Here is a 23,816-nt window from a genome sequence, read left to right on the forward strand (position 1 = left end):
TGCCTCCCTTTCCAGCTTCTGGCCAGGTAAAGCAATAAATTTTTAATTCAAAAGGTTTCCTCGTCCTATTTCGTTCAGAAGCTGATTACGAAATTCGCCTCGACAATCTTAATTTGTGTTTTGTTGTCCATTCCACTACATTGCCTTGCCTCTTTGTTCACTATCTTGTTATAAATATCCTGTATTTATAACACGATATGTGTGAAATATCTTGTACTTTGTTATCAGGTGAGAGAGGAGAGGAAAAAAGGCTTACAGGGGGCACAAAAGGACTTATCCGACTTCAACGGGGATTATTACATTAACAATTTCATCTATCCTTCACACCTTATAATTACAGTGTCAGCTAGTTACTGACAGCTACGTCAGCTACGTTTCTGCCCGAAACGCTGCGCGTACTAGTGGCTTTACAAGATTGTAATTACTATAATATGTATCCTCACAATCCCTATGTACCTTCTTGTATATAAGTAAATAAATAAATAAATAAATAAATATTTATTTATTTATTTAAGTTATAGAAAATGTTCTATTTTAAGAGCTATATATTTACAGTAAGTCATTGTACATTAATGTATAATGTCTTATCGCTAATACATAATCTAATACGCTAATACATAATCCGATCCTAGAGGCATTACAATTCCAGGTCACCCCACGACAAAGTTAGAGCAAGTCCTTATAGCACTTGCCCCATGATCAAGAAACCGGTTTAATGTCAAGGACTCTACATAAGGATCGCATCGGAGTGGCTCGTTGGCGGCTGTTGGGTGTAGACGTGTCGTTCGTGGTACTCGCCAGTTCTACCCTAGTGGCTGTGTGAGGAGGGTGTCTGTGACGGCTGTAAGGGTGTTGTCCGCTGGGTGGCCGTGGAACGTCTGTTGGGGAGACAATGGAGGCCGGTAAGAACCGGCCTCTATTGCAGAGGACCTCGTCGTCTGGTCTGGCTTTTACGGTGCCAGTGGACCACTTGTTGGTTGGTGTTGCCCTGGTGGATATTCTCCATGTGCAGTTGTCGGAATTGGTGGGCGTCCAGCTGCTGCAGGGGAACCGCGCTGTGGTCAAGTTTCGCCATCAGGCTGCATTTCAAGCGTTTCTGGGGTGGTGTGAGGGGCGTGTTTACCCTCTCCCTGATGCCGCCGGTTCTGTTAAGGTCGTGAACCTCAGCATCGCCTTGACGTATGTGTCGGTGCGTGGTGCCCCCTTCGAGATTAACGACGCTCTCCTAACTGCTGTGTTTGGACGGTTTGGTACTGTGGTAAGCATTCGTTGGGACAACGTACTTGCAGGGCACTGTACTGGGATGCTTGACAGTTCCCGCACCCTGGCCATGTCTCTGAAGAGTAGTGTTCCGTCCTCTGTGTCCGTGTTGGGTTACACGCTCCGTTGCCAGTATCATGGGCAACCGCGCACCTGTTACAGGTGTGTGGTAATGTGGGTCATCTTGCTGCAGCGTGCGACGTGGGAGCAACTGGCAGGGTGCATGTTTTTCGTTTACACGCTCCGTTGCCAGTATCATGGGCAACCGCGCACCAGTTACAGGTGTGGTAATGTGGGTCATCTCGCTGCAGCGTGCGACGTGGGAGCAACTGGCAGGGTGCATGTTTTTCGTTTACACGCTCCGTTGCCAGTATCATGGGCAACCGCGCACCAGTTACAGGTGTGGTAATGTGGGTCATCTCGCTGCAGCGTGCGACGTGGGAGCAACTGGCAGGGTGCATGTTTTTCGTGAGGAGGACTTTCCACCCCTGTTGACTTCGGACGCTTCTGAGGATGGAGTGGTTGCGGTGCTTGAGGCGCCTGATTGCTTGTCTGCTGATTTGCCTGTTGAGGCGGTTACTATGCCTTCTACGTCCAGTCTATTACCTGCTGTGGCCCCGGAGGTGGTTATTGCGCCGGAGTGTAAGACTGTTGGGCCGTCGCCCGCACTGCGTGTGGTGGATGTCCCAGTGGATGTCCATGTCCTGCCCCCGCCTGTGGATGTGATACCGGCTCCAGGGGTCGCGGGTTCTGTTGTTTTGGAGGGGGGGCTTCGGCAGGAGGAGGCGCCTGCCGTGTCTGTGTGTGTTGGCGACTGTAGTTCTGCTCTTTCCATCCCTTTACAGAAGCGTGCGCGTCGGTGTTCTGAGGCTGTTTCCCTGGATGATGCGGGCAGTGTGAGTGATGTGGCCTCTGTGGACTCTTCGGACGGTGCAGGTTTGGCCTGTGTGTATGTGAAGGTGGTGGCTGTGCCTGCGGCGGGGCCTGCTGGGCGTGGTGTGGTGCGGCCTGTCTCGAAGCGTTCGCGGCGGGCTCGGAGTGTCTCCCCTTCGTGGTGTGCCTTGGGAGATGGTTGGAGAGTATGGTGATCTGGCGCCCCCCGCCGAGGATGATGGTGCTGTGCGGGGCTCCGAAGTTGCTACCTGTGCCTCTCCTCCTGCGTCTCCTGCTGTTGGATTTCCACAGTGGTGGGTTGTCCCTGATGATCGGGACCTCGTCGTGATGTTGCGGAAAGATGTGCGCCGGGGGGCCTCGGCTCCTGTGCCCTGTGGTGGGGTCGATGCCGCGCCTGCATCCCCTGCGGTTTCCCCTCCTTCATTGCCCCGGTCTGGGGGAAGCCTAGTCCCAGCTGCTGGGGTTGTGCCCTGTGGGGGTCCGGTGTTGGGCCCTTATCGGGATGCCCGGGTGCTTCCGGTCCCGTGGTTCTCGTCCACTGTCTGGGTGTCGCGGGTGAAGGAGTTTGTGTATAGGGTGCCGGATAAGATGTCTCAGCCGAGGCCACCGCCTGGTGGCCAGGTGCCCGATGACACGTGGGTGATTTGGGAGGCGTACTGCTTGTGCTTTCAGATATACAAGTTCCCGGAGAAGTATTAGTTCACGTCTGATCAGCTGCCGCCGTGACCTCGTCGCCCCGCCCTACGGTGCGGGGAGTCTCCCTCTAACGTCCCCCTCTGTTTTCGTCGCCACTCCTCTCTCTACGACTCGTCACATCTAACACACTTGACTTGATTCTCCTCCTTAACGTCAACGCGTCTCCCTACATTTGTCCTGGTGCAGTCATCGGGAGGGTAAACCCTTCATGCAAACTGCACCTATTCTCAAGAAGAAGAGAAGAAGGATCGTATCAGACACTTGGCCGAGAAGCGATAAGAATCGTCAGCTGCTACTAATGTACGACGGCCAAATGTTGTCCGCATGCTACAAGTGTGTATATTTAAATAGGATTAAGTCACGATTGTGCATAAACGTAAGCCCATTCGGGTCACAGCCGAAAGGTCCCGGGTTCATTTGCCAGGGCAGGACATGAGTGCCTGGGCAACGCTCTTTTTCACCTGATGTCACTGTTCACCTGTCAGCAAATAGCTACAATTGGGAGGTAGGTATCTACTGAAAATATTATGTTAATAACAAGAGAGGATCATACATGAATAGTTAGGATTTATGAATTTATTTTACAAATATAGATATTTAACGGATTATTTATTTTGTTTTTTTTTATTTGCTCTGATTGACCATTCCAACAAGTTTTTATACCACAGGTGGATACTGGACCAGACGTCTGCTGAGTCATGTTAGCAGGCTGAGAGCCCTCGCTTCCCAGAGCTTATGGTAAGCCTTACCCACTATGTGTAGTTTCCTGATAGGGGCCTGACAGCTGAGAGGACAGCGCTTGGGATTCGTAGTCCTAAGGTTCCGGGTTCGAACCCCAGTGTATGCGGAAACCAATGGGCAGAGTTTCTTTCACCCTGAGGCCCTTGTTCACCTGGAAGTTAATAGGTACTTGGGAGTTAGACAGCTGCTACGGGCTGCTTCCTGGGGGATGTACAACAAGAAGTTGGCCTAGTCGAGAACCGGGCCGCGGGGATGCTAAACCCCGAAATCATCTCAAGATATCCTCCCCTGGAATACCATCCGCCAATCGTTTAACAACAGGGTACACAATGATGGAGGAACAGAGGAGTAGTGTTAAGGATTGGCGCCTAGTCAATCCTCCCCGGCCACGACGCGAAACTTTGTTCTATTGGTGAATAATACCTTGCGAGAATTACCTGTTTATTTTTCATACATATTTAGAAATACGTGACTCACCAGCCAGCCACAATTGTCTTAGACCAAGAACTGTGCTGTCAACATTACGTACAAGAACTGAGCTGTCAACATCAGGTGCAAGAACTGTCCTGTCAACATTATGTGCAAGACCTGTACATTTTGCTTACTGCTCAATAGCGAGCGGAGGTGCTAGATGGCCTTGTTGTAGTTTGTCAAGAGCGGCAGGTTTGAAGCAGTCATAGACAGTCTTCGGTGGCGAGAAAGTAACTTATGCCTGTATTGGTCTTGATGTTGTTTGTTGGTGCTATGTTAGTGGTTTTGTAGAATGTAGAGACAGTCAAAGGTGACAATCTTTGCCTCACCAGAGTACAGCATCCGCAGACAATGCACCATTCTGGCAGACTGACTGAGCTGCTCTGTGTACTGTACAAGCCAATCACGGCAACATTACAAGTCGGTGCTCCGTGGGTGAATCTGAAAGCCAGGTACAAAACCTGTCTTGGCCTCGTCTACGGAGCAAACACCGTACTGGTCCTCGGGGTTGCAACCCACAACAGTGTGGTTGACTCGCACAGTCACGAGGCTCCCCATGCAGTGGTCGGCGTGTATAAAGAGGAAGAAGGTTTACAAGAGAGAGAGAGAGAGAGAGGGTGCGCCTACAGTCATGGAACATCCACAAAACGTGATCTGTCAGCATCGCACCTCTCTCGAAACAAAGAATTATACACAAAATATTGTGAATATTAGTCCCTCTGAAAAGCTGTATAGAAAACAACGACAAAAGATGACATTGTAAATGGACGAGCTTGTAAATATAATAAATTACTTTTTAATTACAATTAATCTTTAAACTATAGAAAGAATGACAAAAAAATTTAATAATATTTTTAATGGAAACTAAAAATTTTCAATTTTTTTTAAGTTATAAAGGACATTTTCAAAATTTGCATAAAAACTAACTTATTTTAAAAACTAAAACTTATTTTAAAAAACTAGGATGTTTTTCTTTATATAAAAACATTTTGCAAACCATATACTTTAGAGATGTCTCGCAAAAAATTTTGAGTGTAAAACACAAAATTGATCAATCGTATGAATTACTAATTAATCGGCTAGCAGAAAGTGGTGGTCGCTTGCAACTGTTATCTGAAATAATAGTCGTCGGTAAGTAGGGGTCACTTAACTACTATGTACCGTGTTCTAAGCTCCATATGATCTCGGGATCATATGTATGCTCGTAGCTCCGGTGACCTCTGGGGTCACATATATGCTCATAGCTCGGGTGACCTCGGGAATCATACATATGCTCATAGCTCGGGTGACCTCAGGGGTTATATATATGCTCGAGTGACCTCGGGGGTCATATGTTCGTAGCTCGGGTTACCTCGGGGGTCATATATATGCTCGTAGCTCGGGAGACCTCGGGGGTCATATGTGTGCTCGTACCTCGGGTGACCTCGAGGGTCATATGTATGTTCGTAGCTCGAGTGACCTCAGGGGTCATATATATGTTCGTTGCTCGGGGGTCATATGTATGCTCGGAGGTCGGGTGGGATCTGGGGTCATATGTATGCTCGTAGCTCGGGGGTCATATGTATTGTCGTAGGTCGGGTGACCTCGGGGGTCATATGTATTTTCGTAGCTCGGGTGACCTCGATAATCATATATATGCTCGTAGTTCGGGTGACCTCGGGGGTCAAATATATGCTCATAGCTCGGGTGACCTCGGGAGTCATATATATGCTCATAGCTCGGGTGACCTCTGGGGTCATATGTATGTTCGTTGCTCGGGTGACCTCGGGGTCATATATATGCTCGTAGCTCGGGTGACCTCTGGGGTCATATATATGCTCGTAGCTCGGGTGATTTCGGGGGTCATATGTATGCTCGTAGCTCGGGTGACCTCTGGGGTCATATGTATGTTCGTAGCTCGGGTGACCTCGGGGGTCATATGTATACTCGTAGCTCGGGTGACTTCGGGAGTCATATGTATGCTCATAGCTCGGGTGACCTCGGGGGTCATATATATGGTAGTAGCTCGTGTGACCTCGGGGGTCATATGTATACTCGTAGCTCGGGTGACTTCGGGAGTCATATGTATGCTCGTAGCTCGGGTGTCCTCGGGGGTCATATGTATGCTCGTAGCTCGGGGGTCATATGTATGCTCGTAGCTCGGGTGACCTCGGAGGTCATATGTATGCTCGTAGCTCTGGTGACCTTGGGGGTCATATGTATGCTCGTAGCTCTGGTGACCTTGGGGGTCATACGTACGCTCTTAGCTCTGGTGACCTTGGGGGTCATATGTATGCACGTAGCTCTGGTAACCTTGGAGGTCATATGTATGCTCGTAACTCGGGTGACCTCGGGGGTCACATGTATGCTCATAGCTAGGGTGACCTCAGGTGGTCATACCGTGCTGTCAACATTATTTGCAAGAACTGTGCTGTCAACATTACGTGTAAGAACTGTGCTGTCAACATTACGTGCAAGAACTGTGCTGTCAACATTATGTGCAGGAACTGTGCTGTCAACATCACGTGCAAGAACTGTGTTGTCAACATTATGTGCAAGAACTGTGTTGTAAACATAATGTGCAAGAACTGTGCTGTCTACATTATGTGCAAGAACTGTGCTGTCAACATTATGTGCAAGAACTGTGTTGTCAACATTACGTGCAAGAACTGTGCTGTCAACATTTTGTGCAAGAACTGTGCTGTCAACATTATGTGCTGGAACTGTGCTGTCAACATTACGTTCAAGAACTGTGCTGTCAACATTATGTGCAAGAACTGTGCTGTCAACATTACGTTGAAGAACTAACTGCACTGTCAACAGTAAGTGCAAGAACTGTGCTGTTAACATTATGTGCACACTGTGCTGTCAACTTTACGTTCAAGAACTGCACTGTCAACAGTAAGTGCAAGAACTGTGCTGTTAACATTATGTGCACACTGTGCTGTCAACTTTACGTGCAAAAACTGTGCTGTCAACTTTACGTGCAGGAACTGTACTGTCAACATTACGTGCAAGAACTGTGCCGTCAACATTATGTACAGGGCCTGTGCTGTCAAAATTACGGGCAAGAACTGTGCTTTCAACATTATGTACAAGAACTGTGCTGTCAACTTTACGTGCTAGAAGTGTACTGTCAACATTACGTGCAAGAACTGTGCTGTCAACATTATGTGCAAAAACTGTGCTGTCAACATTTCGTGCAAGAACTGTGCTGTCAACTTTACGTGCAAGAACTGTGTTGTCAACATTATGTGCAAGAACTGTGCATTTTGTTTACTGCTCAATAGTGAGCGGAGGTGCTAGATGGCCATGTTGTAGTTTGTCAAGAGCGGCAGGTTTGAAGCAGTCATAGACAGTCTTCGGTGGCGAGAAAGTAGTTTATGCCTGTATTGGTCTTGATGGTTTTGATGTTTTTGTAGAATGTGAGACAGTCAAAGGTGACAATCTGTGCCTCACCAGAGTACAGCATCTGCAGACAGTGGACCATTCTGGCAGACTGACTGAGTTGCTCTGTTTACTGTACTAACAATCACGGCAACATTGCAAGTTGGTGCTCGGTGGGTGAATCTGAAGGTCAGGTACAAAACCTGTCCTGGCCTCGTCTACGAAGCAAACACTGTACTGATTTTCGATTTTGTAACCCACAACAGTGTGGTTGACTCGCACAATCACGAGGCTTCCCAGTGGTCGGTGTGTATAATGAAGAAGAAGGTTTAGAAGAGGAGAGAGAGGGTGCGCCTACAGTCATGAAACATCCACAAAAGGTGATCTGCCAGCATCACACCTCTCACGAAACATAGAATGAACACTCTAAATATTGTGAATATTAGTCCCCCCTGAAACGCTGTACAGAAAACAACGACCACAGATGACCTCAGGAGTGTGAAAGGACGAGCTTGTAAATATAAACACTTGGTTTTTAATTGCAATTAATCATAATGTATTGCTGGAATGATAAAAAATGTGTTATTATTTTTATAGAAAAGGAAATATTTTCAAAAAGATTTTAAAACATAAAGAAAATTTTCAAATTTGTATAAAAACATTTCTTTGTAAAAAGTAGGATATTTTTTATTTATGTATAAACTTTTATATATAACATTTTGTCGTGAAAATTTTAAAACTAAAATTTTAAGTGTAATAATATAGAAATGATTAAGTTACATTAATTACTATCCGATCACCCATCAGGAAGTGGTGGTCGCTTGCAACTATTATCTGAAGCAATGTATAATAAATAATAGTCGTCGGTACGTAGGGGTCACTTAACTACTGTGTACCGTGTTCTGGGGTCCATATGATCTCGGGGGTCATATGTATGCTCGTTGCCCGGGTGACCTCGAGGGTCATATATATGCTCGTAGCTCGGGTGACCTCGAGGGTCATATATATGCTCGTAGCTCGGGTGATCTCGAGGGTCATATGTATGCTCGTAGCTCGGGTGACCTCGGACGTCATATGTATTTTCGTAGTTCGGGTGACCTCTAGGGTCATATGTATGTTCGTAGCACGGGTGACCTCTGGGGTCATATGTATGCTCGTAGTTCGAGTGATCTCGGGGGTCGTATGTATGCTCGTAGCGCGGGTGACCTCGGAGGTCATATGTATGTTCGTAGTTCGGGTGACCTCTGGGGTCATACTATTCTGTCAACATTACGTGCAAGAACCTTGCTGTCAACATTACGTGCAAGAACTGTGCTGTCAACATTATGTGCAAAAACTGTGCTGTCAACATTACGTGCAAGAACTGTGCAGTCAACATTATGTGCAAGAACTGTGCTGTCAACATTACGTGCAAGAACTATGTTGTCAACATTATGTGCAAGAACTGTGCAGTCAACATTATGTGCAAGAACTGTGCAGTCAACATTATGTGCAAGAACTGTGCTGTCAGCATTATGTGCAAGAACTGTGCTGTCAACATTATGTGCAAGAACTGTACTGTCAACATTATGTGCAAAAACTGTGCTGTCAACATTACGTGCAAGAACTGTGCTGTTAACATCACGTGCAAGAACTGTGCTGTCAACATTATGTGCAAGAACTGTGCATTTTGCTTACTGCTCAATAGTGAGCGGAGGTGGTAGATGGCCTTGTTGTAGTTTGTCAAGAGCGGCAGGTTTGAAGCAGTCATAGACAGTCTTCGGTGGCGAGAAAGTAAGTTATGCCTGTATTGGTCTTGATGTTGTTTGTTGGTGCAATGTTAGTGGTTTTGTAGAATGTAGAGACAGTCAAATGTGACAATCTGTGCATCACCAGAGTACAGCATCCGCAGACAGTGCACCATTCTGGCAGACTACCTGAGCTGCTCTGTGTACTGTACTAGCCAGTCACGGCAACATTGCAAGTCGGTGCTCGGTGGGTGAATCTGAAGGCCTGGTACAAAACCTGTCCTGTCCTCGTCTACGGAGCAAACACCGTACTGGTCCTCAAGGTTGCAACCCACAACAGTGTGGTTGACTAGCACAGTCACGAGGCTCCCCAGTGGTCGGCGTTTGTAAAGACGAAGATGGCGATTACCAAACCAACTATCTGTTTTCACAGCTGAATTATATGCCTTATTTCAAGCTCTCCAAATAATCACAACATTACCAGTCGGGACATATACAATCTGCATTGACTCCAAGAGTGCGATTCAAGCCATTACATACTCTTCAACAACGTGCAAGGAGTTTATTTACCCATGTCTTCAACTTCTTCATGAACATCGATTAAACGGTTATGAGAGCTCTATCCAATGGGTCCCAGCGCATTGTGGTATTCTCCATAATGAACTAGTAGATCAACTAGCCAAAGCAATGCACAAGACACCTCACATTACCCGTCATCCAATTCCCCATGTTGCACGTAAAGGAGCCTTCAAAAATGCCATCACCTAAGATTTTGCGACGAAATGGAAAACGTCACGCTCACCCTTATACGATGGGTCCATAAAAAAGAAATGGGATACTTGGAAACATGTCAGATATAAAAGCAGAGAAATTGATATAGCGATGACCAGATTAATGCTGGGACACACCAAACTAGCAGCACACAGCTCTAAGTACAGAACAGACATCAACGAACTCTGCATCCACTGCCAGGTGCCTGAAACAATCGAACACTATCTCCTTCACTGCTTCCGACATTATAGTGCCAGAGTAAATCTCAAACAAGTACTTATTTCACTTAAAATACTCTTTACCATCGAGCATATATTAGGAGGCGATGACCACTCGTTACAACAAAAATACCAAATAGTCAAAGCACTGGGTAAATATCTACAGTCGACCAACAAATTGGGTCACATCTGACCCGCGCCACATTTATACCTGGCGCCACCAACAGCTAAACACAGACAACAACTGCCTCGTCGCAACACCAAGGATCAGCTGACGCCATAAACACAACACACCGCCCTACGGTGTGGCAAGTCTCCCTCTAACATACACCTCTGTTCTAGTCGCCGCTCCTCTGTCTACAGCACAACGTAACAAGCACTTTTGAAACTCTTATCATCCTGAACATAAACGCCTCTACCAACATCTGTATTGGTGCAGTCATCGGGAGGACAAACCCTTCATGCAAACTGCACCTACTATCAAGAAGAAGAGAAGAAAGACGAAGAAGGTTTAGAAGAGGAAAGAGAGGATACGCCTACAGTCATGGAACATCTTCAAAAGGTGATCGGCCAGCATCGCACCTGTCGTGAAACATAGTATGAAAGCATAAAATATTGTGAATATTAGTTCCCCCTAAAAAATTATATAGAAAACCGTGACGACAACGTTGGGAGTGTGAGAAGACGAGCGATGATTGATTGATAAAGATTAAGTCACCCAAGAGGTGGCACGGGCATGAATAGCCCGTAAGTGGTGGCCCTTTTGAGCCATTACCAGTATCAAGAGCTGATACTGGAGATCTGTGGAGGCGCGACTGCACCCTGCGTGACGGGAGATGTCTCCCGTGAGAAGACGAGCATGTTAATTCCAATTATTGACTCATTATTACAATTGTTAATTAAAATATACCTAAATTGGTATAAAATTTGATTAAATTTATAAAATAAAATTAAAGTTTTCAAATATGTTTTAAAATTATTTATTTTTTTTGCAATTTTGTATAAAACATCTACACGTTGTAGATAAATACAAAATTTTTCATAATTTCATTTAAAAATTTTCGTGTGCATATAAATTTTAAATTTTGCCCCGAGAGGCGAGTTTATTGGGCAGCGCCACTCATCTTCTGAGTGGACACACCGCCGTAGCAATATGTAATATAAGTTACCTCATTAGTACTAAAATTTTGCGGACAAAAAAAACAAAATTAGACAGTTATGTTAATAACTAGTTGATCAGCCTACCGGAAGTGGTGGTCGCTTACTTTTGCTATCTGAAATAATAGTTGTCGGTAAGTACGGGTCACTTTCTTACTGTGACCCAGTTGTGAGGCGCATATGACCTCTGGGTCATATGTATGTTAGTAGCTCTGGTGACCTCGGGGGTCATATGTTTGTTCGTAGCTCGGGGGTCATATGTATGTTCGTAGTTTGGGTGACCTCGGGGGTCATATGTATGTTAGTAGCTCGGGTGACCTCAAGGGTCATATGTATGTTCGTAGCTCGGGTGACCTCGGGGGTCATATGTATGTTCGTAGCTCGGGGGACCTCAGGGGTCATATGTTAGTTCGTAGTTTGGGTGACCTTGGGGGTCATATGTATGTTCTTAGCTCGGGTGACTACGGGAGTCATATGTATGTTCGTAGCTCGGGTGACCTCGGGGGTCATATGTATGTTCGTAGCTCGGGTGACCTCGGGGGTCATATGTATGCTCGTAGCTCAGGTGACCTCAGAGGTGATATGTATGTTCGTAGCTCGGGTGACATCTGGGGTCATACTGTGCTGTCAACATTACGTGCAAGAACTGTTCTGTCAACATTACGTGCAAGAACTGTGCTGTCAACATTACGTGCAAGAACTGTTCTGTCAACATTACGTGCAAGAACTGTGCTGTCAACATTACGTGCAAGAACTGTTCTGTCAACATTACGTGCAAGAACTGTGCTGTCAACATTACGTGCAAGAACTGTACTGTCAACATTACGTGCAACAACTGTGCTGTCAATATTGTGTTCAAAAACTGTGCTGTCAACATTACGTGCAAGAACTGTGCTGTCAACATCACGTCCAAGAACTGTGGTCTCAACATTACGTGAAAAAAGTGTGCTGTCATCATTACGTGCAAAAACTGTGCTGTCAACATTACGTGCAAGAACTGTGTTGTCAATATTTTGTGCAAGAACTGTGCTGTCAACATTATGTGCAAGAAATGTACTGTCAACATTACGTGCAAGAACTGTGTTGTCAACATTATGTGCAAGAACTGTGCATTTTGCTTACTGCTCCATAGCGAGCGTAGGTGCTAGATGGCCTTCTTGTAGTTTGTCAAGAGCGGCAGGTTTCACGCAGTCAAAGACAGTCTTCGGTGGCGAGAAAGTAATTTATGCCTGTATTGGTCTTGATGTTGTTTGTTGGTGCTATGTTAGTGGTTGTGTAGAATGTAGAGACAGTCAAAGGTGACAATCTGTGCCTCACCAGAGTACAGCATCTGCAGACAGTGCACCATTCTGGCAGACTGACTGAGCTGCTCTGTGTCCTGTACTAGCCAATCACGGTAACATTGCAAGTCGGTGCTCGGTGGGTGAATCTGTAGGTCAGGTACAAAACCTGTCCTGGCCTCGTCTACGAAGCAAACACCGTACTGGTCATCGAGGTTGTAACCCACAAAAGTGTGGTTGACTAGCACAGTCACGAGGCTCCCCAGTGGTCGGCGTGTATAATGAAGAAGAAGGTTTAGAAGAGGAGAGAGAGGGTGCGCCTACAGTCATGGAACATCCACAAAAGATGATCTGCCAGCATCGCACCTCTCACGAAACATAGAATGAAAACTCAAAATATTGTGAATATTAGTCCCCCTTAAAAAGCTGTACAGAAAACAACGACCACAGATGACCTCAGGAGTGTGAAAGGACAAGCTTGTAAATATAAACATTTTCTATTTAATTGCAATTATCCCTAAACTATTGTCAGAATGACATAAAAAATATTAGTATTTTTAAAGAAAACTTAAGTTAAAAAAAATTAAAACAAAAAAAAATTACAAAATTTGTATAAAAACGCATTTGTTTGTAAAAATTAGGATATCTTTCTTTTAAATAAAAACTTTTATGTCTAAGATTTATCTAAAAAAATTAAACCAAAATTTTGAATATAATAATATAGAATTGATCAGTTATAATTAATTAGTATCCGTTCGCCCATCAGGAAATGGTGGTCGCCAACAACTATTATCTGAAGCAATATATAATAAATAATAGTCGTCGGTACGTAGGGGGTCACTTAACTACTGTGTACCGTGTTCTGAGGCCCATATGATCTCGGGGGTCATATGTATGTTCGTAACTCGGATGACCTCGGGGGTTATATGTATGTTCGTAACTCGGGGGTCATATGTATGTTCGTAACTCGGGGGTCATATGTATGTTCGTAACTCGGGTGACCTCGGGGGTCATATGTATGCTCGTAACTCGGGTGACCTCTGGTGTCAAATGTATACTCGTAGCACAGGTGACTTCGGGGGTCATATGTATTCTCATAGCTCGGGTGACCTCTTGGGTCATATGTATGTTCGTAGCTCGGGTGACCTCAGCGGTCAAATATATGGTCGTAGCTCGGGTGACCTCGAGGGTCATATGTATGCTCGTAGCTCGGGTGACCTCTGGGGTCATATGTATGCTCGTAGCTCGGGTGACCTCTGGGGTCATATGTATGTTCGTAGCTCGGGTGACCTCAGAGGTCAAATATATGCTCGTAGCTCGGGTGACCTCGAGGGTCATATGTATGCTCGTAGCTCGGGTGACCTCTGGGGTCATATGTATGCTCGTAGCTCGGGTGACCTCTGGGGTCATATGTATTCTCGTAGCTCGGGTGACCTCTGGGGTCATACTATTCTGTCAACATTACATGCAAGAACTGTCCTGACACACATCACGTTCAAGAACTGTGCTGTCAACATTACGTACAAGAACTGTGCTGTCAACATTATGTGCAAGAACTGTGCTGTCAACATTATGTGCAAGAACTGTGCTGTTAACATCACGTGCAAGAACTGTGCCGTCAACATTACGTGCAAGATCTTTGCTGTCAACATTATGTGCAAGAACTGCGCTGTCAACATTATGTACAAGAACTGTGCTGTCAACTTTATGTGCAAGAACTGCGCTGTCAACATTATGTGCAAGAACTGCGCTGTCAACATTATGTGCAAGAACTGTGCTGTCAACATTATGTACAAGAACTGTGCTGTCAACATTATGTACAAGAACTGCGCTGTCAACATTATGTGCAAGAACTGCGCTGTCAACATTATGTGCAAGAACTGCGCTGTCAACATTATGTGCAAGAACTGTGCTGTCAACATTATGTGCAAGAACTGCGCTGTCAACATTTTGTGCAAGAACTGCGCTGTCAACATTATGTGCAAGAACTGCGCTGTCAACATTATGTGCAAGAACTGTGCTGTCAACATTATGTGCAAGAACTGCGCTGTCAACATTATGTGCAAGAACTGTGCTGTCAACATTATGTGCAAGAACTGCGCTGTCAACATTATGTGCAAGAACTGTGCTGTCAACATTATGTGCAAGAACTGTACATTTTGCTTACTGCTCAATAGTGAGCGGAGGTGCTAGATGGCCTTGTTGTAGTTTGTCAAGAGCGGCAGGTTTGAAACAGTCATAGACAGTCTTCGATGGCGAGAAAGTAATTTATGCCTGTATTGGTCTTGATGTTGTTTGTTTGTGCTATGTTAGTGGTTTTGTAGAATGTGGAGACAGTCAAAGAAGACAATCTGTGCCTCACCAGAGTACAGCATCTGCAGACAGTGCACCAAATCTGACAGACTGACTGAGTTGCTCTGTTTACTGTACAAGCCAATCACGGCAACATTGCAAGTCGGTGCTCGGTGGGTGAATCTGAAGGTCAGGTACAAAACCTGTCCTGTCCTCGTCTACGAAGCAAACACCGTACTGGTCCTCAGGGTTGCAACCCACAACAGTGTGGTTGACTCGCACAATCACGAGGCTCCCCGGTGGTCGGCGTGTATAAAAAGGAAGAAGGTTTAGAAAGAGAGGGAGAGGGTGCGCCTACAGTCATGAACATCCACAAAAGGTGATCTGTCAGCATCGCACCTCTCTCGAAACAGATAATGAAACACAAAATATTGCGAATATTAGTCCCCCTGAAAAGCTGTATAGAAAACAATGACTGCGACGACCGAGGGAGTGTGGGAGGACATGCATGTAAATAGCATTTATTTCTTCCTAATTACAAATAGTCTTAACCATATAGCTAAAATCATAATTAAATTTTATAACAATTATGAAACTAAATCTAAATCTTTCAACATTTTTTAAAGTTAATCAATATATTTTTAAATACTGTATAAAAACTTTACTGTTTGTATACTATTTTTGTTTTATATATATATATATATTACTCTCATTTGTGGTAGCTATACATTTTGTAAAATCATAAAAAATTTTGAGTATAAAACAGAATTATTAAGATATGTAAATAACTAGCTGATCGGTCATCAGTAAGTGGTGGTCGTTTGTTTCTGTCATCAGAAGTAACAGTAGTTGGTAAGTAGAGGTCACTTTGACACTGTGTACCCAATTCTGAGACCATGTTAGTATCTCGGGGGTCATATGTATGTTCGTAGTTCGGGTGACCTCAGGGGTCATATGTATGCTCGGGGGTCACATGTATGCTCGTAGCTCAGGTGACCTCGGGGGTCATATGTATGCTCGTAGCTCGGGTGACCTCGGGGGTCATATGTATACTCATAGCTCGGGGGTCATATGTATGCTCGAAGCTCGAGTGACCTCGGAGGTCATATGTATGTTCGTAGCTCGGGTGATCTCGGGGGTCGTATGTATGCTCGTAGCTCGGGTGACCTCTGGGATCATATGTATGTTCGTAGCTCGGGTGACCTCAGAGGTCAAATATATGCTCGTAGCTCGGGTGACCTCTGGGGACATATGTATGCTCGTAGCTCGGGTGACCTCTGGGGTCATATGTATTCTCGTAGCTCGGGTGACCTCTGGGGTCATACTATTCTGTCAACATTACGTGCAAGAACTGTCCTGTCAACATTATGTGCAAGAACTGTACATTTTGTTTACTGCTCAATAGCGAGCGGAGGTGCTAGATGGCCTTGTTGTAGTTTGTCAAGAGCGGCAGGTTTGAAGCAGTCATAGACAGTCTTCAGTGGCGAGAAAGTAGTTTATGCCTGTATTGGTCTTGATGTTGTTTGTTTGTGCTATGTTAATGGTTTTGTAGAATGTAGAGACAGTCAAAGGTGACAATCTGTGCCTCACCAGAGTACAGCATCTGCAGACAGTGCACCATTCTGACAGACTGACTGAGTTGCTCTGTTTACTGTACATGCCAATCACGGCAACATTGCAAGTCGGTGCTCGGTGGGTGAATCTGAAGGTCAGGTACAAAACCTGTCCTGTCCTCGTCTACGAAGCAAACACCGTACTGGTCCTCAGGGTTGCAACCCACAACAGTGTGGTTGACTCGCACAATCACGAGGCTCCCCGGTGGTCGGCGTGTATAAAAAGGAAGAAGGTTTAGAAGAGGAGAGAGAGGGTGCGCCTACAGTCATGAACATCCACAAAAGGTGATCTGTCAGCATCGCACCTCTCACGAAACAGAGAATGCAACACAAAATATTGCGAATATTAGTCCCCCTGAAAAGCTGTATAGAAAACAATGACCGCGACGACCGAGGGAGTGTGGGAGGACAAGCATGTAAATAGCATTTGTTTCTTCTTAATTACATATAGTCTTAGCCATATAGCTAAAATCATAATTAAATTTTATAATAATTATGAAACTAAACCTAAATCTTTCAACATTTTTTAAAGTTAATCAATTTTTTTTTTAATATTGTATAAAAACTTTACTGTTTGTATACTATTTTTATTTTTTTATTTATATAGAACTCTCATTTGGAGTTGCTTTGGATTTGGAAATCAGATAAAATTTTGAGTATAAAACAGAATTATTAAGATATGTAAATAACTAGCTAATCGGTCATCAGATAGTGGTGGTCGTTTGCTTCTGTGATCAGAAGTAACAGAAGTTGGTAAATACCCTGGAAACACAAACCGTAACTGACCCTATTTTCCGCTTGTTACAACTTGTAATAAAGTTGTTACATCTTGGCTTAACGTGTTTTTGACGTATTAGAACATTGTTACAACTTGTTATATTGGTTCTAATAACTTGTTAGGAGGTGTTATATCATGTTCGAACGTTGTAGCAACGTCGTAATTTCGCTGTGTGTTTGACGGGTAGAAGTCACTTTGCTACTGTGTACCCAATTCTGAGACCATGTTCGTAGCTCGGGTGACCTTGGGGGTCACGTGTATGCTCGTAGCTCGGGTGACCTTGGGGGTCACGTGTATGCTCGTAGCTCGGGTGACCTTGGGGGTCACGTGTATGCTCGTAGCTCGGGTGACCTTGGGGGTCACGTGTATGCTCGTAGCTCGGGGGTCACGTGTATGCTCGTAGCTCGGGGGTCACGTGTATGCTCGTAGCTCGGGTGACCTCGGGGGTCATATGTATGCTCGTAGCTCGGGTGACCTCGGGGGTCACGTGTATGCTCGTAGCTCGGGGGTCACGTGTATGCTCGTAGCTCGGGTGACCTCGGGGGTCTATTCCATACAATATCTGAAACAGGGAAATATGGAGGTGGGAGGGAGGGAATTATCAGGGAAAAGCACCAAATCCGTTACTGCTATAAGGTAGAAGGTCAGGATAAGGATTAGGTATGGGACGGAGGAAGAGAATGGTGTCCAACCTTTTAGATGGTCGGGAATTGAACACCGACCTGCATTAAGCGAGACCGTTGCACTAGCCTACAGGCTTTCGGCACTTTCTTTAATTCATATGTTACCTTAGGCAGTTTTTTTATTATTATTATTTTTATTTTCTACCACTGATGTTCCCACATTGTGTGTTTGACATTCTGCCTCGGTCTTGAGTCTGGTCAAATGTACCAGTGTGAGGGATCGTTTCTTATATAGTGTTTCGCGATGTCTACTCCTCAGGTGTCGTTGTGTCTGTTATTTCACCGTTGTTAATTAGAATATCTCTGGTGATGCTCTGACTGTGAGTAGAATATATGTGGTCTTTGATGAAGCTTTGCTGTTAGTGTATTGTCAGGCACCTTGAGATGGTTTTGTCTTGCCTATATACAGAGATCGTTGGAGCTGACAGCCCCTAAGAGGGCATGAGAAAGCTGGCTGGGGTTGCCTAAGGTTCATAAAACAGGTATACTTATTCGTCCTATTTTGTCAGCGATTGGTACTTTTAATTACAAATTGGCAAAGTTTCTTGTTCCATTATTGTATTACACGTTCATTATTCATTACAAGTTCCATTAACTTGTAATGAATTTACTGTGAGAAACTCTCAGGATTTTGTTAAGGAACTTTCCTCATTGAATCTTGATTCCCCTCCTATAATGGCTAGTGTTGAGTAGAGTCACTCTTCACTAATACTCCTCTGTGGGAAACTTTTGACATGTGTGTAAATCACTTATTTGCTGACACTAATTTGGTGTCGGAATTTTGTAGCAAGATATTTAGACGGTTGTTAGAGTTGGTAGTTAAAGACTCAATCTTTGTTTAATAATAAATATTATAAACTAATTGCTGGAGTATTAATGGGTTCTCCATTAGGCCCCGCACTTGCTAATGCTTTTTTAAGCTTTCATGAGAGAAATTGGCTTGATAAATGTCCTCTGGACTTTAAACCAGTCATGTACAGGAGATATGTGGATGACACTTGTTTGTTATTCAAGGACTAATCTCAAGTTGAGAAATGTAGAGAGTATCTTAATGCACAACATTGTAATACGTTTCACTGCAGCGTGAAAGGGATAATTCGTTGTCGTTTCCTGATGTCAAGTGAATAACCTTAATGGTTTTAACACTAATGTTTATAGAAAACTAACCTTTACAGGTTTAGGCTTAAATTTGAATTATTTTGTTCCAGCTATTTTTAAGAAAAATGCAGTTAATACTCTAGTGAATAGAGCCTTTGTTTTATGCTCAAATTGGTCTAACTTTGATCAAGAAATTAATTTCATTTTGATTTTTTTTTCAAGTAATGGTTGTGGGGTGTTTCTTTTTTGCTTTCACGACTGCAATGCGTACGTCGCCAATGTACATGTGGCAGACGCTTCACGAAGCTGTCGGAATTAGCAGAATAGAAAATTCGAGAGCAACAGTACAGGACCTGGGAGCAAGGTCGAGTTAGAGTCCTTGAGGGTCTCTTCTCAGACTAGCCTCACCTGGTCCTGCTCCACGTTGATCGTTGGAATCTCCTCAATGATTTAACACTTTAAGGAACTCCTAAGGTCCTCATCACATTTATAGTTTGTGACTTATAGGCAACTCGGTGTTGAAGACACTTAGAGCTGAAGGCTTGAGTAATGTTTGCAGTATTCAGAAGTGGTTCAACGGAAACACCGCATAAAGCTTAACAGTAGTTTATTTACTAACTTAACCACTAATACAAAGGGTGCTTGATTTACTTTAGATTGGCGTCAGAAAGGCTATGGTTATATTAGCGAGACTCTTGACGTCTGGCTAAACGATTCGGATCCACTCGTGGAGAAACACCTAACTTAACACAGTTGACAGCCAATCATTAACACGGCAACCTAACTGCCGGTATGCAAAGGGATCACAAGAGTTCCAACCGGATACTCGGTAATGATGATATGCAATAAATCAACAAATACGCTGTCAATGGGACAGGCAATAACATGCTCAATAATATCACACACAATACTAAATGTGTGGTGTATGTGAAGCTCACATTCAACAGACGAGTGAAATGCCGTGATACCACACAGATAAACACGCATTCACCGTCGATTCACCTATGACCTGTGACAGGTATGAAAGGGTGAGAACTGTGGTTGATACCTCAGATCAACACAGACACAATAAAACAATGACAAGATCTTGTACTTACAGATAGGGTACCATTCCTTACTCACTCAGGCACATTTATACAAGCACTCGTAGGTGGCCTGACAGCTGGTTTCGCTCGTAGACACGGAGGGTACTTGCAGTAGGGCGGGCCGTATGCTTAACAGACAGACACCCGCACACACACTGGCGCTAGCGATGAGCAAGGTGGTGACGTCACGTAGTAGTGTGAGGGCGGCGCCGGGCGCTCGAGGCACAGAAGTACAGAGGTACTGGGGTACTGAGGTACACGCTCGGGACGAGTGGCGGCGGCTGTGGTACCATGCAGGTACACTTGTGGTAAAGTCACACACAGGTTACTTAGGCGGCGGTACTGCCTTAGTTCACTCTAAGTCACTCACAACGATCTTTGTCACCAGGGGTTACCTGATACCAGTCTGTTTCGCTCTGGAGATTTGTCACTTTAGGCTTCTGAATAATATATTCCCACTCGTGATTCTGGGCGAGTGTGTCGTATAATCTTCAGACGCTGAGTTAACTTGACGGTGAGGAATAGACGGTTGTTCAGTCTATTGGCCGGTAGACAGAACAGCTACACGTCCACTATGCAAGAGATCCCTCACAAGAATGCCTTTTGCAAGGACTGCCGGGCATCTCCTGGCACCCAGCACAAAAGAGTTACAATTTGACCAATAGTATTGCAGCAAATGAGCGGGAACCAATCATATTAGCTCGTTCGATGAGCAGTAGCAGGAGTGACGTCATGAACACGTCACGACCACGTCATAGCTGTTATTTTCCATCGCGCCGGTTGACCCCAGAGGGGAGACGCTGCTAGCGTCTCCCCTCTGTCCCACGCTCCACCACCGAGCAAGGTACCCACTGACCCTTCGGTGGCAAGTATGCTTAACTCCCTGTATCTACTTCCTGCCTGGACATACGGCGGCCTTCATATTATGAAAGTGTTCCTGGTTAAGTGGGCATTCTGGAGATACCCAACATGCCAGGTCACTATCCTGGGTTAACAGAAATAGGACCTTGTGCACAAGATCGGTGCACTGTGCACAGCAATGAGCCATTCCAGTCAGCTGTGGGAGAATCTTGAGAGACACTCTCACAATGGTTACCCTGCTCATATGGTATATACTTTTATAAGGAATTTCTTAAATAAGAAGTTTCACCCTTTTTGTAGGATTATTACGGTAGAACGGGATTTAAAATATATCAAATTACCCTTTTATGGCACCATTAGTTTTTTTTTTTTTTGTAAGAAGTCGACTGAGGAAACTTCTACTACATTGTTATCCTCAAGTAGACTTTAGATTTATTTTTGTCAATACAAATACCATAGGCTCCTATTTTAAATTTAAAGATATAGTGCGTACCCCCACCCGTCCCCCTGTGCTCTAATATCGTATATATGTATAATTGTTCCAGCTGTAATGCTGGATACATCGGACGTTCCATTCGCAACTTTAAGATTAGGATACTTGAGTACCAGGGAGTATCATTGAGGACTGGATTACCATTATCCAAACTATCATTCTCGGAGATTAGAAATCATCGTTATGAGTTGAATCATTCTCTGCTGGAATCCAATTTTAAAATTTTAGACACTTTCATGAATGGCCAGTCGGATTTGAGATGTTGTTCTTTAAGATTCGCTACTTGGAACAAAAAGTTCCAAGTAGCATGGGCTATGGTGAGCCCGTAAGGATTTGATAATAATGGAATCCTTTTATATCAGGGAGCTGCGGCCTCAGCTAAATAACAACGTTTCAGCTGTTCAATTGTATACTGCATAATGCACAGTAGGGCTTGTATTTTGATTTATAGATCATGCTGACGTCTTTATTATTTGCTTTATTTATTTGCAGGACTAACCCGAAGAAAAATTCGCCTCAAACTAACTACCCAGTCCCTAAAATCTGATCTTATCCAGGCTGCTGTATCCTCTAAAAAGGGGATTTACATCAACGAGTGCTTGACTAGAAAAAGACAGGCACTCCTTTACCATAAATGTGGTGATCTCACTGATATCAACAATTACAGACCTATATCAATTCTGCCAAACTTGTCAAAAATATTTGAAAAACTAATCTACAAGCAGCTTTACTCTTATCTTGCCAAACACAATATAATTAGCTCTTGCCAATATGGCTTCAGACCAAAAAAAAACAGTAATGATGCCCTTATTAGTATGATTAACTTATTACATGCAGCTCTTGATAAAAATGAATTCCCTGTTGGGTTATTTGTGGACCTGCGTAAAGCATTTGACACTGTCAACCACCAAAACCTTCTTCTTAAATTACATCATTCCATCAACCCGTCCTCTTAAAAATAACGTCACTTTTGGCTGGTATGCGCGCTATGGCCAAATTTGGACGTAATTTGAAATGAAATTGACTCACAAAAGTGACGTTCTGTTCCGTTTTCTATTTGAGTTGTCGGGCGTACGCGCAGAGGTTATGAGAGGACACTTTAAATTAACGTTTTTCATAACGTTTATGAGAATTTCCTGCCCACCTAACCTATCAGAGGACCCTTAACTTACTGTTGTGGAAAAAAAAAATCCCAAATTTATTTTCATTTTTTTTTCATATTTTTTCATTTTCAAATTACGTCCAAATTCGGCCATACGGGCAAACGGCCAAAAGCGACGTTCTTTTTAAGAGGACAGTTTGTATATAGTCAGAGGTCACTCCCTGCAATACCTCAAATCTTACCTTACTGACAGGCTCCAGTATGTTTCTGTGAATAATTCAATTTCTCCCACCCTACCCATCAACATTGGTGTTCCTCAGGGCAGCATACTTGGCCCTCTCCTCTTTCTTATCTACATTAAGGACCTTCCAAATGCCTCCCAACACCTCAAACCAATTTTATTTGCTGACGACACAGCCTTCATTTATTCCAGTCCTGACTCCCTTGCTCTAAATGCCACAGTAAATACTGAGCTAAATAGAGTCCATCTTTGGCTAACCGCCAACAAACTCACCCTTGACATTGACAAAACTTTCTATATTTTGTTTGGCAATAAATCCTCAAATCAAATAAATCTCAGGATAAATAATACCCAAATTTGTAACAAAATAGATGGCAAATTCCTTGGCGTTCTCATTGACCACAAACTGAATTTCCAGGAACACATTCTAAATATATCAAAAAAAGTTTCAAAAACTGTTGGCATTCTTTCTAAGATCAGATATTATGTACCCCGCCCTGCCCTGGTGAGGCTCTATTACTCCCTCATCTATCCTTATCTCAACTATGGTATTTGTGCTTGGGGTTCTACTACCCAAAATCATTTACGTCCTCTAATTACTCAACACAAAGCTTCTATTAGGACAGTATCCAACTCTGGCCCCAGACATCACTCGGTACCCCTTCTCAAATCTCTGAATATGTTAGATATTAAGTCACTGAACATCCTCTCATGTGTATTCTATATATATATATATATATATATATATATATATATATATATATATATATATATATATATATATATAAAACGCTGAACTGTAATGCCAATCCTGACCTTAAAAGCTTCCTACAAGGTTGTAACAGAACCCATGAGCACCACACCAGAAACAAACACCTTTTTGATATTCCAAGAGTACGACTTAATCAAACTAGAAATGCTTTACAAATCAAGGGACCCAGAATGTGGAATGACCTTCCCAACCATGTTAAAGACTGTACCTCTCTTA

The 23,816-nt window shown here is 43.9% G+C and overlaps 1 long non-coding RNA gene across 1 annotated transcript; it reads left to right on the plus strand.

Moving 5' to 3' along the window:
- Nucleotides 1-532: 532 nt before the first annotated feature.
- LOC123768298 (uncharacterized) lies at nucleotides 533-23,532 on the plus strand. The gene is made up of 3 exons (XR_006774078.2): nucleotides 533-3,355; nucleotides 3,519-3,588; nucleotides 21,978-23,532. It is a non-coding gene; the product is annotated as an uncharacterized lncRNA (long non-coding RNA).
- Nucleotides 23,533-23,816: the final 284 nt, after the last annotated feature.

The sequence above is a fragment of the Procambarus clarkii genome, chromosome 59 (assembly GCF_040958095.1).
Source record: "Procambarus clarkii isolate CNS0578487 chromosome 59, FALCON_Pclarkii_2.0, whole genome shotgun sequence".
Lineage (NCBI taxonomy): Eukaryota > Metazoa > Arthropoda > Malacostraca > Decapoda > Cambaridae > Procambarus > Procambarus clarkii.